Source organism: Pan troglodytes, chromosome 19 (assembly GCF_028858775.2).
Source record: "Pan troglodytes isolate AG18354 chromosome 19, NHGRI_mPanTro3-v2.0_pri, whole genome shotgun sequence".
Lineage (NCBI taxonomy): Eukaryota > Metazoa > Chordata > Mammalia > Primates > Hominidae > Pan > Pan troglodytes.
The window spans coordinates 32,255,995-32,270,363 of NC_072417.2; the positions used below are offsets into that span (position 1 = coordinate 32,255,995).

A 14,369-nucleotide genomic window follows, 5' to 3' on the forward strand; every position below is an offset into this window, starting at 1 on the left:
GGGCCAAAACGGGCCAGTAGAAGATTAAGCAACATTAACTTTCAATTTTTTTTTAAGAGACAAGGTCTCACTATGTTGCCCAGGTTGGAATGCAGTAGTGCAATCATAGCTCAGTATAGCCTCGAACTCCTGGGCTCAAGTGATCCTCCTGCCTCAGCCTCCCAAATTGCTGGGATTATAGGCGTGAGCCAGTGCACTAGGCTCAATTGGGTTTGGATGGGTGCCTGCCCATCTCTGCAATCTGCCTCTAGACATCTGGGACCTACTTCACTAAAGATCTGAAAATCTACCCAGCCATTATAAAATGAAATAAAATGTTTTTATATTTTAAATTAACTTTTTATTTTAGAGTAGTTATAGAATTACAGAAAAAGTTACAACGATAGTACAGAAAGTTCCTGTGTCCCCTTCATTTAGTTTCCTCTTTATTTTATTTTATTTTATATTATTTTGACAAGGTCTTGCTCTCTCACCCAGGTTGGAGTACAGTTGGGTGATCACAGCTCACTGCAGCCTTTAACTCCTGGACTCCAGTGATCCTCTCACCCCAAGTAGCTGAGAAGCTGGAACTGCAGGTGCATGCCACTATAACTGGCTAATTTTTTAAAAAAATTTTGTAGAGGACGGGGTCGTATTATGTTGCCCAGGCTGGTCTCAAACTCCCAGGCTCAAGCATTCCTCCTGTGTGGGCTTCCTACAGTGCTGGGATTACAAGTGTGAGCCATTGCAGTGGCTATTTCCCTGTTTTATTACTGTATTGTTGTGATGCACTCATCACAACTAAGGAACCAACCTTACTTAGTACATAACTATTAACTAAACCCCACATTTTATTTGGATTCTCCAGTTTTTTTTTTTGTTTTTTTCTCGTTGTTTTTTTTTTTTTTTTTTTTTTTTTTTTTTTTTTTTTGAGACGGTGTCTTGCTCTGTCGCCCAGGCTGGAGTGCAGTGGCACGATCTCGGCTCACTGCAAGCTCTGCCTCCCGGGTTCACACCATTTTCCTGCCTCAGCCTCCCGAGTAGCTGGGACTACAGGCGCCCGTCACCACACCTGGCTAATTTTTTGTATTTTTTTAGTAGAGACCGGGTTTCACCGTGTTAGCCAGGATGGTCTCGATCTCCTGACCTTGTGATCCGCCCTCCTCGGCCTCCCAAAGTGCTGGGATTACAGGCATGAACCACTGCACCCGGCCTGGATTCTCTAGTTTTTCTCTAATGTCTTTGCCTACTCCAGGATCCCATCCAGGACACCATACTACATTTAGTGGTCATGTTTCCTTACCCTCCTCTGACCTGTGATGCTTTATTTTTGATGACCTGGACAGTTCTGAGGAGTACTGGTCAGGTATCTACAAATAAAATGTCCTTCAGTTTGGGTTTGTCTGATTTTTTTCTCAGACTGGGGTTACAGGTTTTCAAGAGGAAGACCACAGGAATGAAGAGGTATTCTCATCACATCACATCAAGGGTATATACTATCAACATGCCTTATCACTCATGATATCAACCTTGACCAGCTGACAGAGGAAGTGTTTGCCAGGTTTCTCTACAGTGTAGTTACTTTTCCTTCCTCCCATGTTGCTAAGTGCAGCTCACACTCAAAGGGTGAGGATTGAAGCTCCACTTTCTTGAGGGGGCCAATATCTACATATCCTACAAAATAATTTATCTACATAAATTATTTGGAATTCTTCCTTTACTTGTAAGTATGGACTTATAGATATTTATTTAATACTTTGTGTTATATTCCAACGCTACATTATTTATTTAGATGCTCAGATTGTTCTAGTATTAGGCATATACAGGATATCTGGCAAAAGCCATAACAGATAGAGTGTGGTACCTCACGCTTGTAATCCCAGTACTTTGGGAGGCTGAGGTGGGCAGATCACTTGAGGCTAGGAGTTTGAGACCAACCTGGCCAATATAGTGAAACCCCACCTCTACTAAAAATACAAAAAAATTCAGTCGAGCATGGTGGCACAAGCCTGTAGTCCCAGCTACTCAGGAGGCTGAGGCATGAGAAAGGCTTGAACCTGGGAGGCAAAGGTTGCAGTGAGCCGAGATTGCACAACTGCACTCCAGCCTGGGTGACAAAGCAAGACACTGTCTCAAAAAAAAAAAAAAAAATCCACCACAGTCAACATCAACAAATTAAACAAACAAATAAATAGCAATGGGGATCCAGATTTTGGTTTCTAATACCCTTAAGTATACAATACATTATTATTCTCTGTAGTCACCATGTTGTACAATTGATCTCCAGAACTTATTCATCCTAACTGAAACCTTGTATCCTGTGACCAACATCTCCCCATTCCCTGACCTTTGTCCCCCAGCCGGCCCCTGGCATTCTTCTACCCTCTGCTTCCATGAGTTCAACTATTTTAGATTCCACATATAATTGGAATCATGCAGTATTTGTCCTTCTGTGCCTGGCTTATTTCACTTAGCTTAATGTCCTCCAAGTTCATCCATGTTGTTGCAAATGACAGGATTTTCTTCTTTTCTAAGGTTAGAGAGTATTTCATTTTGTGTGGTGTGTATTTGAGAGAGAGAGTGTGTGTGTGTGTGTATATAACACATTTTCTGTATCTGTTCATGCATCGATGGATAGTTTAATTCCACATCTTGGTAATTATTAACAATACTACAATGAACATGGGAGCGTAGATACCTCTTTGACATACTGATTTCACATCTTTTAAATATATACCCAGAAAAGGGTGCTTGCAATTGAAATTTAATGTAAAACAAGATATATACCCAGAAATGGGATTGCTGGATCATATGATAGTTATTTTATAACCATGGCTGCTGCTTCGGGAGAACATGGTTACTTCCTTGCCTACCTATCCTGCCTCACCAGCAGTATGCATTGGCTTTTCTTTTTTTTCTTTTTTTTTTGAGACAGGGTCTTGCTCTGTTGCCCAGGCTGGAGTGCGGTCACTACAGCCTGGAAACTCTGGGCTCAAGGGATCCTCCCACCTCAGCCTTCTGAGTAGTTAGGACTACAGGCGCTGGCCACCAAGCCTGGCTAATTTTGTTTCTCTTTTTTGTAGAGAGGAGGTCTCCCTTTGTTGCCCAAGCTGGTCTCAAACTCCTGGGATCATGTGATCTTCTCACCTCAGGCTCCTCAGTAGCTGGTACTACAGGCATGCTCACCGTATTTGGCTAAAATTTTTTTTTTTTTTTTTTTTTTTGTAGCTACGGGGTCCCTCAGAATTGTCCACGCTCGTCTTGAACTCCCCTCAAGCGATCCTCTCACCTTGGCCTCCCAAAGTGCTGGGATTACAGGCGTGAGGCACTCCACCCATAGTGGCTTTTGATACCCTCAGAAAACAGCTAATTATGTGTGCCTACGGGGTTATTCCGTTTGTACCATCAGGGTAACATTTTCAGCCGTCCTATTTCTCTGGCAAAACCTTTTGGGCCCTCGGTGACTTTTTGCTGAATGGGTGACTCCCTCCCAGTGCAGGGCCATAAGAATCACTGGAGAGATGAGGGTCTGGGGAGGCGCAGAGAGAAGGCTGAAGGCGGTCTCACTTTCCTGCACCAGGAAAGGGAACGAGGAGCGCTGCACTCTCCCAGTCCTGGAGAGGACAGGAAAACGCTGCCATCGCGGAGACAGACGCCTACAGCGTGGGCTTTAAATCCAGCGTGGGTGTGGGGCAGCGTTGAGGCTCGATCTTCCGCCCTGCCCCTTAGACAGAGAAGGGAAGGAAGTCGAGGTCAGGAGGGGAGGGAGGGGAAAGGGCGGGAGGGAAATCGGAAGAAGGAAGGGCCGGGGAGGGAGGGAAAGAGGCCCGGGAGGATACGCCTGACGCTTCCATTGTAGTGGGGCTTCACTTGCTAAGGTGGAAGTGGTAGCGCCGGTGGTGGTACACCTTTTTGTACTTCTGAAATATTTCATAATTAACATTTGAGGAATTTTTTCTTTTTTGAAACAGGAACTAGCTCTGTCGCCCAGGCTGTAGTGCAGTGGCGCGATCACGGCTCACTGCAGCCTCCAACTCCTGAGCTAAAGGGATCCTACTGCCTTAGCTTCCTGAGTAGTTAGCACTACAGGTTAGGGCCACCAGGCCTGGTTAATTAAAAAAAAAAAAAAAAAAAAAAAAAAAAATCCTCCCGCCTCTGCCTCTGCCTGTGAATTTGCTGGGATTGCAGGACTTAACCGCAGTGCCTGACCTAAGGAATCACTCAACCTCATTCCCGCAGGGATGACCACACGTGTTCAGGACATTTCCCTGGTAACTGGACTCGTCTTTAGTTCCCTGGGCTGCTCTCCTCCCGCGGTGACAGCAGTTCCCGGGGTGACCTCACTGCGCGCCCTGGAAAGGGCGAGACCGACCTCAGTACCCGCCTCAGTTTCCTTGCGGAGAATTTAAACCACTTCTGAGGGCCCTGAAGACACTTCCGCGTCTTTTTTTTTTTTCTTTGTAAATGAGCTTTCTCCAGCCTCTTTCGCAGACCCTGCGAACTTCAGATTCTCCCCTCATCTCGGCGGGTCTGGGGATCCTCACTCTGACCAGTTGTTGGTGGGCTTGAAGGCCAGCGTCCCCTGGGATTGGACCCCGTCTAATCCTCGCCTGCCCGGAAAAGGGGTGGGTGGGCATCAATCTCTGCAGCGCGCAAGCAGCAGGCGGCTGCGGAGGGGCGTGGGTTAGGGAGGTGGGTGCGGGCCTAAGCTTCTGAGCGCAGCACCCACCTCAGGAGGAGCCAAAGAAGATGCCTGCAGCAGGAGTCTCGGGTCCTGCGCCAACAGCATTACCCTGGGGGATTGTCTTGGTCTTTGGATTCTGGAGATGCGAGGAACTAGGACGGAGACCACAGCTGCAGGGAAAAGGCGACCAGTGCACAGAGCCTGTGCTCTATAGCTTTACATATTACTATAAAAATAACTGTATTGAGCTATAATCGATATACATGAAATTGCACTTGTTTAAAGTGTACAAAATGATGGATATCGGCCTATGTAGAATCCCTTGAAATCATCACCGCACTTAAGACAATGAGCCTATGGGGAGGGCTGGGTAAGGAGAGTGAGGCAGGAGAGTGAGGCACCTGCTAGTGCAAAATTGAAGGGGGCACCAAAGAAACACCACCTCTCAGTGACCAAGATAAACAATATTTTAAAATCAAAATTAATGCAAACATTTCTGATGAATAAAATATAAAAATGCTAAATGAAGAGAGGATCCAACTTTGCATTTGCCGGGCCCTGTGTCACTCCTCTCATCCTAGTCACACCTGTTGGGATTACAGGCATGAACCACCATACCCTGCCAATTCTGGGTTTTAAACTGTACTTTATTTATTACTATTCTCTTTTTTTAAAACTGATCAACCACAAGCATACAAAAGTTCTCTGAATGAATGGAACTGTTTCCACAACTGGGTATTAACAGGCAAATTTTGAAGGTCATTCGATTTGGAATTTTCTTTTCTATAGCACTTCTAATCAGTGTGTGTGACACACACCTCAGAGGTAGGAAAGACTGTTTTTAGTAAATTATCTTCTTAATTGTAGAGAATTCCTGAAAATAAAACTGATGAAATTGTAAATTCTGCCTTGATGAGTTTCCAAAGGACAGATTCATGGTGTCCTATTTGAAGAATTAATCCCCTGGAATGTTCCAGCCTTTGTTGGATACTTGATAACAAGATCCACCAAGGGTTAGGACAAATGCACTAAGAAAGCCTTCTGCTACTCTCTGTCTCTTATTCTTTAGACCATCCAGTCTTGCTGGCAGAGAGGTCAGTGATTGCTCTGTTGTACCCACAGGGACATGCAACAGTTGTGGAAGGAGTGATTACATTCTCCTCAGATGACAACACAGTTCTCTTGTTTTCAGCTTGACACCCAAGAAAGGCATCCATCACCTCGACCCTGCAGATGGCAGTTGTATGGCACTCCGTGTCCCAGCTCTACATGCCCACTGTGTTCCACACCTGGAGAGAGAACATTTTTGTTGCCCTTCCAACTTGCAGCCTGTGCTCCCAGAGTGAGAGGACAAGGCACAGGGCTCCTTGCCATCTTCCACGTTAGCATTGGCAGCTGTGCAGAGCCTATAGTGGAGACTGGATTTTTGTTATTTATTCAATAGTGTTGAGACTAAATTCCAAGTAAGACACAATTATTGGACCACATTAAAAAGAAAAACAGAACAAAACAAAAAACCCACTATAGGGATGCCCAGGTAAGAACTGTATGGTTTTGGGGGTAGTGGGGAAGATAGATGCACAAAAAAAACCCCAAAACAAAAAACCACAAACTGTATTTCCCATGCTCCAAAGCAGATAGATATGGCTTGTTCCCAAGGCCTGGCCAATGGAATATTGGAAGGTAATGTGTATAATTTTCATATTGTGCTCGTGAAAAGAGTGTGAATTCTTTTCTGCTGGCTGAAGTGTTGACAAGATGCCAGAATCTGGTACAGTCATCTTGGAGCAAAAGATGGTGTGGTAAATTGAAATATTGTTTGATAAAGTTGATGTCCCTACCCAGAAGTAGATCATATTCTGTGCCCCATTGGTGTCAGGCTTGGCAATGTGACTTGTTATGATCAATGAAATATAAGCAGGCATAACGTGTGTTACTTCCAAGAAGAATTCTTAAGAGTCATTGAGTGTTTCTGCCATGTTCTTTTTTCCTTCTGGTATAAGATAGGCAATGACCCAGATTTGGCTGCTTTGTCTGGGTCCTGGAATGAAAACAATGAAGAGTAGAGCCAAATGGGATCCACAACAGACATATAGTTTAAGAAAGAAATTAACATTTGTTATTTTTAAACAGTCATGGAAACTTTGGGGATAATTTGTTACCACAGCAAAATCTGGCTAGTTCTGATTTATACAGAAATTGGTGCTTAGAGTGGGATGCTGCATAACAAAATAATTTAAATTGTGGCTTTGGTTCCAGGGCTGAGTGATGGGCAATGAAGAAAATATTATTGGAGGCTGGGAAGATGTCAACCCCTGTTTTGTAGCAGTGAAAGACTGGACAAAACAGTCACCTTTAATAACTTAGAATGAAGATAATGTATTAAATGAGCCTGTGGATTTGAGTGAAGAAGTAAGGAAACAGATGCTAGTAATATAGTTTGATCGCTACTAGGTAGGGTAATACAAAAGGTGGGAGGAAAAATGTGCTTGGAAAAGCACTAAACTCTTTGCAAGCAGGAAGGGAAGAAAATGGTCTACACATTTTTGGACTTTTAGAATAAGAAGTTGCAAATATTTCTCTTCTTCAACTAATAAAAAATCTGAGAATGTCTTTGGGTAACAAAGACAGAAATTCAAACTCAGTCTTTGGCAAAGAGGCAGTTAATAAGTAGCTATTAAACCTATGGTGGAAACCTCTGAATCAACTAAGATGTCAGCCAATAAATCCTTTCAGACAAAATTGCTCAGAGAAAAGAGCTTGAGTGCATTGCTTTCTGATGAAAGCCTGCTAATTCAAGGTAATATAATTAAATCTAAAGAGAGAAGCACGTCTCAAAAATACTGAATTGTATTAGCACACAGAGTTAACTGGGACCGTATAGATTTAGAAAAACAACAAGAAGTTTCTGAGAAAGTTAAATTGCCAAGGAGCCATACCTAGATTTTTAAAATCCAGAAAGCAAAAACTGTGATGCTTTGAGACTAAACACAACCCTTGGACTCCAACATTCTTTGGGCAAGCAGTAGGTTAAGAAAGCTGGTTAGTTCTAAAGGAAGGTACCGTCCCCAGTTCCCGCTTTAAATGTGGTTGAAGAAAATAATAGAAAAGGGAAACTTTCCACTTTAAAAGTGGAAGAAGGGTGACAGAGTGAGACTCCATCTCAAAAAAAAAAAAAAGTGGAAAAAGATAATGACACCCTCTTGAGAGTGAAATCAGGAACCATGGGTTCTATTCAAGAGATACTGAATTCTTAGCCAGAGCAATTAGGCAAGAAAAAGAAATAAAAGGCACCCAAATTGGAAAGGACAAAATAAAATTATCTGTGTTTGCAGATGTCATGATATTATATACAGAAAATATTGTGGGATCTGGCCAGCAGCCTGCAATGCAATGGGGCTCTTTCTTTGTTCCCAGGTGGATCGGCAGGTCAAGAAATAAAAGACACATGCGAGATAGTGAAAGCTGGGTCCAGGGGGGTCACCGCCTTCTGGTCTTGTGATGCCACGAATGCACTGGATATATCAGCATTTATTATTAAGTTTAGTGAGGGTGGGGGTAGGTTAGTGAGGGATTTAGGGTCTTTGATTATGAGGTGAGATGGTCACATGGGGATGAAGTAATTCTTTAACATAACATCTGTATGCAGAAGTGCAGAATACAGAGATAAGAATTTACAATACAGTGTGTGTGTCAGTGATTTTTAACAGAGCCTTAAAACAGAAACACAGTCTATCCATAACCTATGTTTAGCAAGATATTAATCAGCAGTAACAGTTGCAGCAAAAGCTGGTTGCAAACAATCGATGGAAACAGGATGTGAAACTAGACAACTGGTTAGACCACAAATTCTCAGAAGGGAGTATGCCTTAACCCTAAAGAGACCTAGAAGAGCCATGGCAAGATAAGGGCATTTAAAACCCTATTTTATACATATGAATGGCCACCCCTCATGCGTCCATTTATAGGCTCTCCACAAGGGTCGCATTCCATTCCCAGAGCTATGAACATCTGCTTTTCTGGGATAAGAATATTGGTGATGTGAAACCTCCCTGACTGCACATCCGTTTATAGGCTCTCTGCAGGGGGAAGCACATCATGCGCTGTTGGCTCATTCAGGCAGCCCAACCTTGCATTGTCTTTACACAATCCTGCATGCAATTTTGTATTTATAATAATCAGGAGCATTTCATCTTTTATTCTGTAGCAATAGTTTCAGGGGGTCTCCCTACAAGAAAACCCTAAAAACTCCACAGGAACTGTTAGAACTAATTAACACATTCAGTAAAGTTGCAAGGTACAAAACCAGAAATGCAAAAATCAGCAGTGTTTCTGTCCAATAACAACTATGCAAAATAGAAATCAGCCAGGCGTGGTGGCTCACACCTATAATCCCAGCACTTTGGGAGGCTGTGGAGGGTGGATCACTTGAGGTCACGAGTTTGAGACCAGCCTAGCCAACATGGTAAAATGCTGTCTGTACTAAAAATACAAAAATTTGCTGGGCATGGTGGTGGACACCTGTAATCCCACCTACTTGGGAGGTTGAGGTGGGAGAATCACTTGAACCCAAGAGGTGGAAGTTGCAGTGAGTCAAGATCAAGCCACTGCACTCCAGCTTGGGTAACAAAATGAGACTCTGTCTCAAAAAAAAAAAAAAAAAACAAAAAAAAAAAAACAAAAAGAAAAGGAAAGAAAAGAAATCAAGAAAACAATCCCATTTACAATAGCTACAAAAAAAATACTTAGCAATAAGTTGAACAAAGGGAGTGAAAGATCTGCACATTAAAAATTATAAAACATTGATGAAAGAAATTGAAGACGACACTAATAAATGAAATGATATCCCATGTTCATGGATTGGAAGAATTAATATTGTTGAAATGTTTATTCTACCCAAAGTGAACTACAGGTTCACTACAATTTCTATCAAAATTCCAAGGACATTTTCCACAGAAATAGAAAAACAGTCTTAAAATTTCTATAGAACCACAAAAGATCCCAAATAGCCTAAGCAATCTTGAGTAAGAAGAACAAAGCAGGAGACTTTATGCTACCTGATTTCAAAATGTAGCACAAAGCTATAGTAATCAAAACAGCATCATACGGGCATAAAGAGAGTCATATAGACCAATGGAACAGAATAGAGATCCCAGAGATAAATATATATGTTCATAGGCCAAGCAACCTTGAGAAAGTTACCTTGAACATACATGGTGAAAGGATACTCTTTCCAATAAATAGTGTTGGGAAAACTGGATAGCCAATGCAGAAGAATGAAATTGGGTCCTTATCTCATACCATATAAACATAAACTCGAAATTGATTAAGGACTTACATGTAAAAGCTGAAACTATAAAACCACTGGCAGAAAACCCAAAGGGTGATTTATTGATGTTGGTCTTGGCAATGAATATTTGGAATATGACCCCAAAAGTACAGGCAACAAAAGCAAAAAAAGACAAATGAATGACATAAAACTAAAAAGCTTTTGCACAGCAAAGGAAATTATCAAAAGAATGGAGACAACCTACAGAAGGAGAGAAAATATTTGCAAACCATACATCTAATAAGGGGTTAGTATCTAAAATATAAAAAGAACTCAAACAATTCAATAGCAAGGAAACAAATAATTTAATTTAAAAACGAGCAAAGGATCTGAGTAGACATTTCTCAAAAGAAGACATTTCAATGGCCAATAGGTATATGAAAAAGTGTTCAATATTACTAATAATGAAGGAAATATTAATTAAAAGCACAAAGAGGTATCATCTCATCTCATACTCATGTAGCTATTACTAAAAAGACAAAAGATAAGTGTTGGCAAGGATGTGGAGAAAAGGGAGTATCTGCACACTGTTGGTGGGAACTTAAATTAGTGCAGCCATTAGAGAAAACAATATGGCGGTTCCTCAAAAAATTAAAAATATGCCAGGCTAAGTGATTCACACCTGTAATCCCAGCACTTTCGGAGGCTAAGGCAGGAAGACCACTTGAAGCCAGGAATCTGAGACCAGCCTGGGCAACACAACAAGACCTTATCTCTACAAAACATTTTTAAAAATTACCTGGGCATGGTGGCATGAGCCTGTGTTCCCAGCTGCTCTGTAGGCTGAGGCGGGAGGATCACTTGGGCTTAGGAGGTTGAGGCTGCAGTGATCTAGGATGCCACCACTGCACTCTAGCCTGGGCAACAGAGTGAAATTCAATTTCTAAAAAAAATTAAAAATAAACATAGCTATCATATGATGCAGCAATCCTATTTCTGGGTATATGTCTGAAAGATATGAAATCAGTAGATCAATGAAGTATCTACAATCTCATGTTTGTTGTAGCATTATTAATAATTGCCAAGATATGGAATTAACCAAAACTGTCCATTGATGCATGAATGGTTAAAGAAAGTATGACACACACACACACACACACGGGAATACTATTCAGACTTAGAAAAGAAGAAAATTCTGTCATCTGCAACAAGGTGGATGAACCTGGAGGACATTATGCTAAGTGAAATAAGCCAGCCACAGAAGGACAACTACTACATGATTCCACTTATATGTGGAATCTAAAAAAGTCGAATTCATAGAAGCAAAGAAAGAATGCCAGGGGCTGAATGGTGGGCAGAGGTCAGAGCATGGGGAAATGTTGGTCAAATGGTAAAAAGTTTCAGTTAGACAAAATGAATAAGTTCTGGAGATCTATTGTACAGCATGGCAACTACAAGGAATAACAATGTATTGTATATTTAAAAATTCCCAAGAGAGTAGAACTCAATTGTTCTTATCACAAAACATACCTATGTGAGGTGACAGATACGTTAATTAGCTGAGTTTAATCATTCCACAATGTATAAATGTATCAAAACATCATGTTGTACACCGTGAATATATACAATTTTATTTGTCAATCATACCTCAGTAAGGCTGGAGTGAAATGGAGGAAAACGCCATGGGCAACCACTGACTAGAATCAGAACCACAGGGAACAGTCCCCACCCCTGGGTAACAGTGCCTCAGAGTGTCTGCCCAACAGCATTTCAAAATTTCTATGGACCAGGAACTATTCTGTGCCTCCCATTCTTCCCAATCACCAAATGAGAGGTGATTTTTTTTTTTTTTTTGAGACAGGGTCTCACTCTGTCGCCCAGGCTGGATTGCCATTGTGCAATAGCCATCCCACCTCAGCTTCCTGAGTAGCTGCGATCACAGGCATACACAACCATGCCTGATACTTTTTGTAATTTTTTTTTAGAGATGAGGTTTCACCATGTTGCCCAGGCTGGTCTCAACCTCCCATACTCAAGGGATCCATCTGCCTTGGCCTCCCAAAGTGCTGAGATTATAGGCATAAGCCATCACTCCTGGCCTATCAAATGAGAGGATTATTAAATGTTATTCTGTTACTATTTATTTCACTGTTGTATAATGTGTGTGTATGTGTGATAACTTGTATTTTTAATTCAAACATCTCCAAAGGAGTCATACCCAGGCCTGATATAAAGACCATCACATGATCTGGATTTTGTCTATGATGGGGCATCGCATTGGAATGGAATTTTTGTTATTTCTCTAAGGAAGGAAAGGTATATAAAAGGAATAAAAGTGAATATTTGTGAGCAAACATTTTTGATAGGTTTTTTTTTTCTTAAGAGACATGTTGCCCAGGCTGGACTTAAACTCTTGGGCTCAAGCAATCCTCCTGCCTCAGTCTTCTGAGTAGCTGGGACTATAGGCAGGGGCCACTATGCCTGGCTGACTGTATTCCTTTCCAAAACATTTTCTTACACTCTTAGGATTACACTTGCTACTCCATTGTAATCAAGCTGGGCCATGTGCTTTGTTTTGGCCAAATATAAATGTGAGTAGAAATGATGTGTGCTACCCTGAACAAGAGCTTTCAGAGCCACCATTTAGATCCTCCATACACTTGTTTCTTTCTGCCTCAAGACTGACAATGTCTCAGACAGGGACCTTCTGTCAGCCTGGATCCCCACATGAGGAGGAATGTAACCTTGCTCAGGGGCCAGTTGTGAACTTTCTGGGAAGGGATTGTGACACCAGGCAAGGTGGCTCTACAGCTGAAGCAGACTTCAAAGGAGCTGACATTTGCAGGCTGTTTGCTGAGTGCCCTCTCCATATCTGGGCAGCAAGTCCTTTAAAAGGGGATCTAGGGAGTGCATCCCCACATCTATCACATCCCACCCTCCGACAGCCTTTTATTTTCTTTTGCATAAGGCTGTAAATACCTCATTCCCCAAAATGTACTTCTTAGCTATTTCCCTGTTCAAGGCATTGATCACATTTACAATGTATGTGATTTAGTTCTGAACACCAGGATGAGGTTCTCCTTGTTTTTTGGGGAATCTATATGACCAACAACTCCACAGCACCTGTGTTTCCTCTTTCTCTTACTTCTAGATTGGACACAAGGGGCAATGGAGGAAGGGTCAAGATATTTGTTTAATTTATTCTACTTTATAGCAGAAAAAATTATTTATTTGAAATTGGAATGTATCTAAATTCTCCAGGTATCAGTGTCACTGAGATTTTTAGTACCCACTAATATTGTCTGAGCTCTCATTATGTGTAAATACACAAAGATTTTTGTTTTTTAAACCTAGCTTCTTTCTATTGAGATTTCTGAGAATTCCAGGAATGCTTCCATGTTCCACAGATCTGTCCTGGTAGTCCCCGGCCACTTCTTGCAATAAAATGCTGTACCAAGGCCTCTGATAGTTTCTAGTTGGCTTGACATAATGGCTTTTCTAAGCTTCTGTTCCTCTATGCTCCTCTGTATCCCAAGCATGGAAAGAAGTCATATCTTTTGTTTCACACATTAGCAGTCAACACTTGGCCCTACTTTCAACAAGGCTAAGTAAAACCTTGAGCATAGCAAAAGGCAAATACTTAAATTATAATATTAGCAGGAGGAGGCTGAGGTGGGAGGATCGTATGAGGCCAGCCTGGGCAACATAGATACCCCCTCTCCAGAAGACAACAACAAAAAATTATCTGGGTGTGGTGGTGTGCTCTTGCAGTCCTAGATACTCCAGTGGCTGAGGCGAGAGGATCACTTGATTCCAGGAGTTCAAGGCTGTAGTGAGCGATAATCATGTCACTGCATCCTAGCCTGGGCAATAGAGTAAGACCCTATCTCTAACAAAATAATAATAAAACAATCAAAAGTTTAAAATTAGGTATTGGATGTCAGTGTGCCCAGAGTCCTTTGACCACAGATGATCCTGATGGCCTTCTCTCGTCTTGTCCCTGTGCCTCCTTCTACCATTTTTCTTCCTGAGATATTTGAAAATAAGTAGCAGACAGGGTTCCCATTTACCTCTAAATACTTCAGTGGGTATTTCCTAAAAGGACATTTATAGTACCATCATCAAAATCAGTAAATTAACACTGATATTATTATCTAATCTACAGACTTTATTGAATTTTATCAGTTGTGCCACAGATGTCTTATGGCAAATGAGAAATAATTCTGGTCTAGGATTTGATCTAAGATCATGCATTGTATTGAGCTTTCATTTCTTTTAAGTCTCATTTAATCTGGAAATGTTAATCAGTGTTTGTCATATCTTTGACACTATTGAAGAGGATTGGCCTATTATTTTGCAGAGTATCTATGATTTTGGGTCATTCCATGTGTTCTCATGATTAGATTCAGGTTATGCATTTTTGGCACGAATACCATA

The 14,369-nt window shown here is 41.5% G+C and overlaps 1 long non-coding RNA gene across 2 annotated transcripts in view; it reads right to left on the reverse strand.

The window, feature by feature from the left end:
* Nucleotides 1-14,369, reverse strand: part of LOC107969188 (uncharacterized) — a 50,167-nt gene that overhangs the window by 13,418 nt on the left and 22,380 nt on the right. The window contains exons 5-6 of one of the 2 annotated variants that reach the window (XR_008540390.2): nt 10,732-10,875; nt 126-5,952 (exon numbers count right to left, since the gene is read on the reverse strand). This is a non-coding gene — a long non-coding RNA (uncharacterized LOC107969188). Of the gene's footprint in view, nt 1-125; nt 5,953-10,731; nt 10,876-14,369 lie in introns of those variants that run through there. The other variant, XR_008540389.1, reaches the window with a different exon arrangement.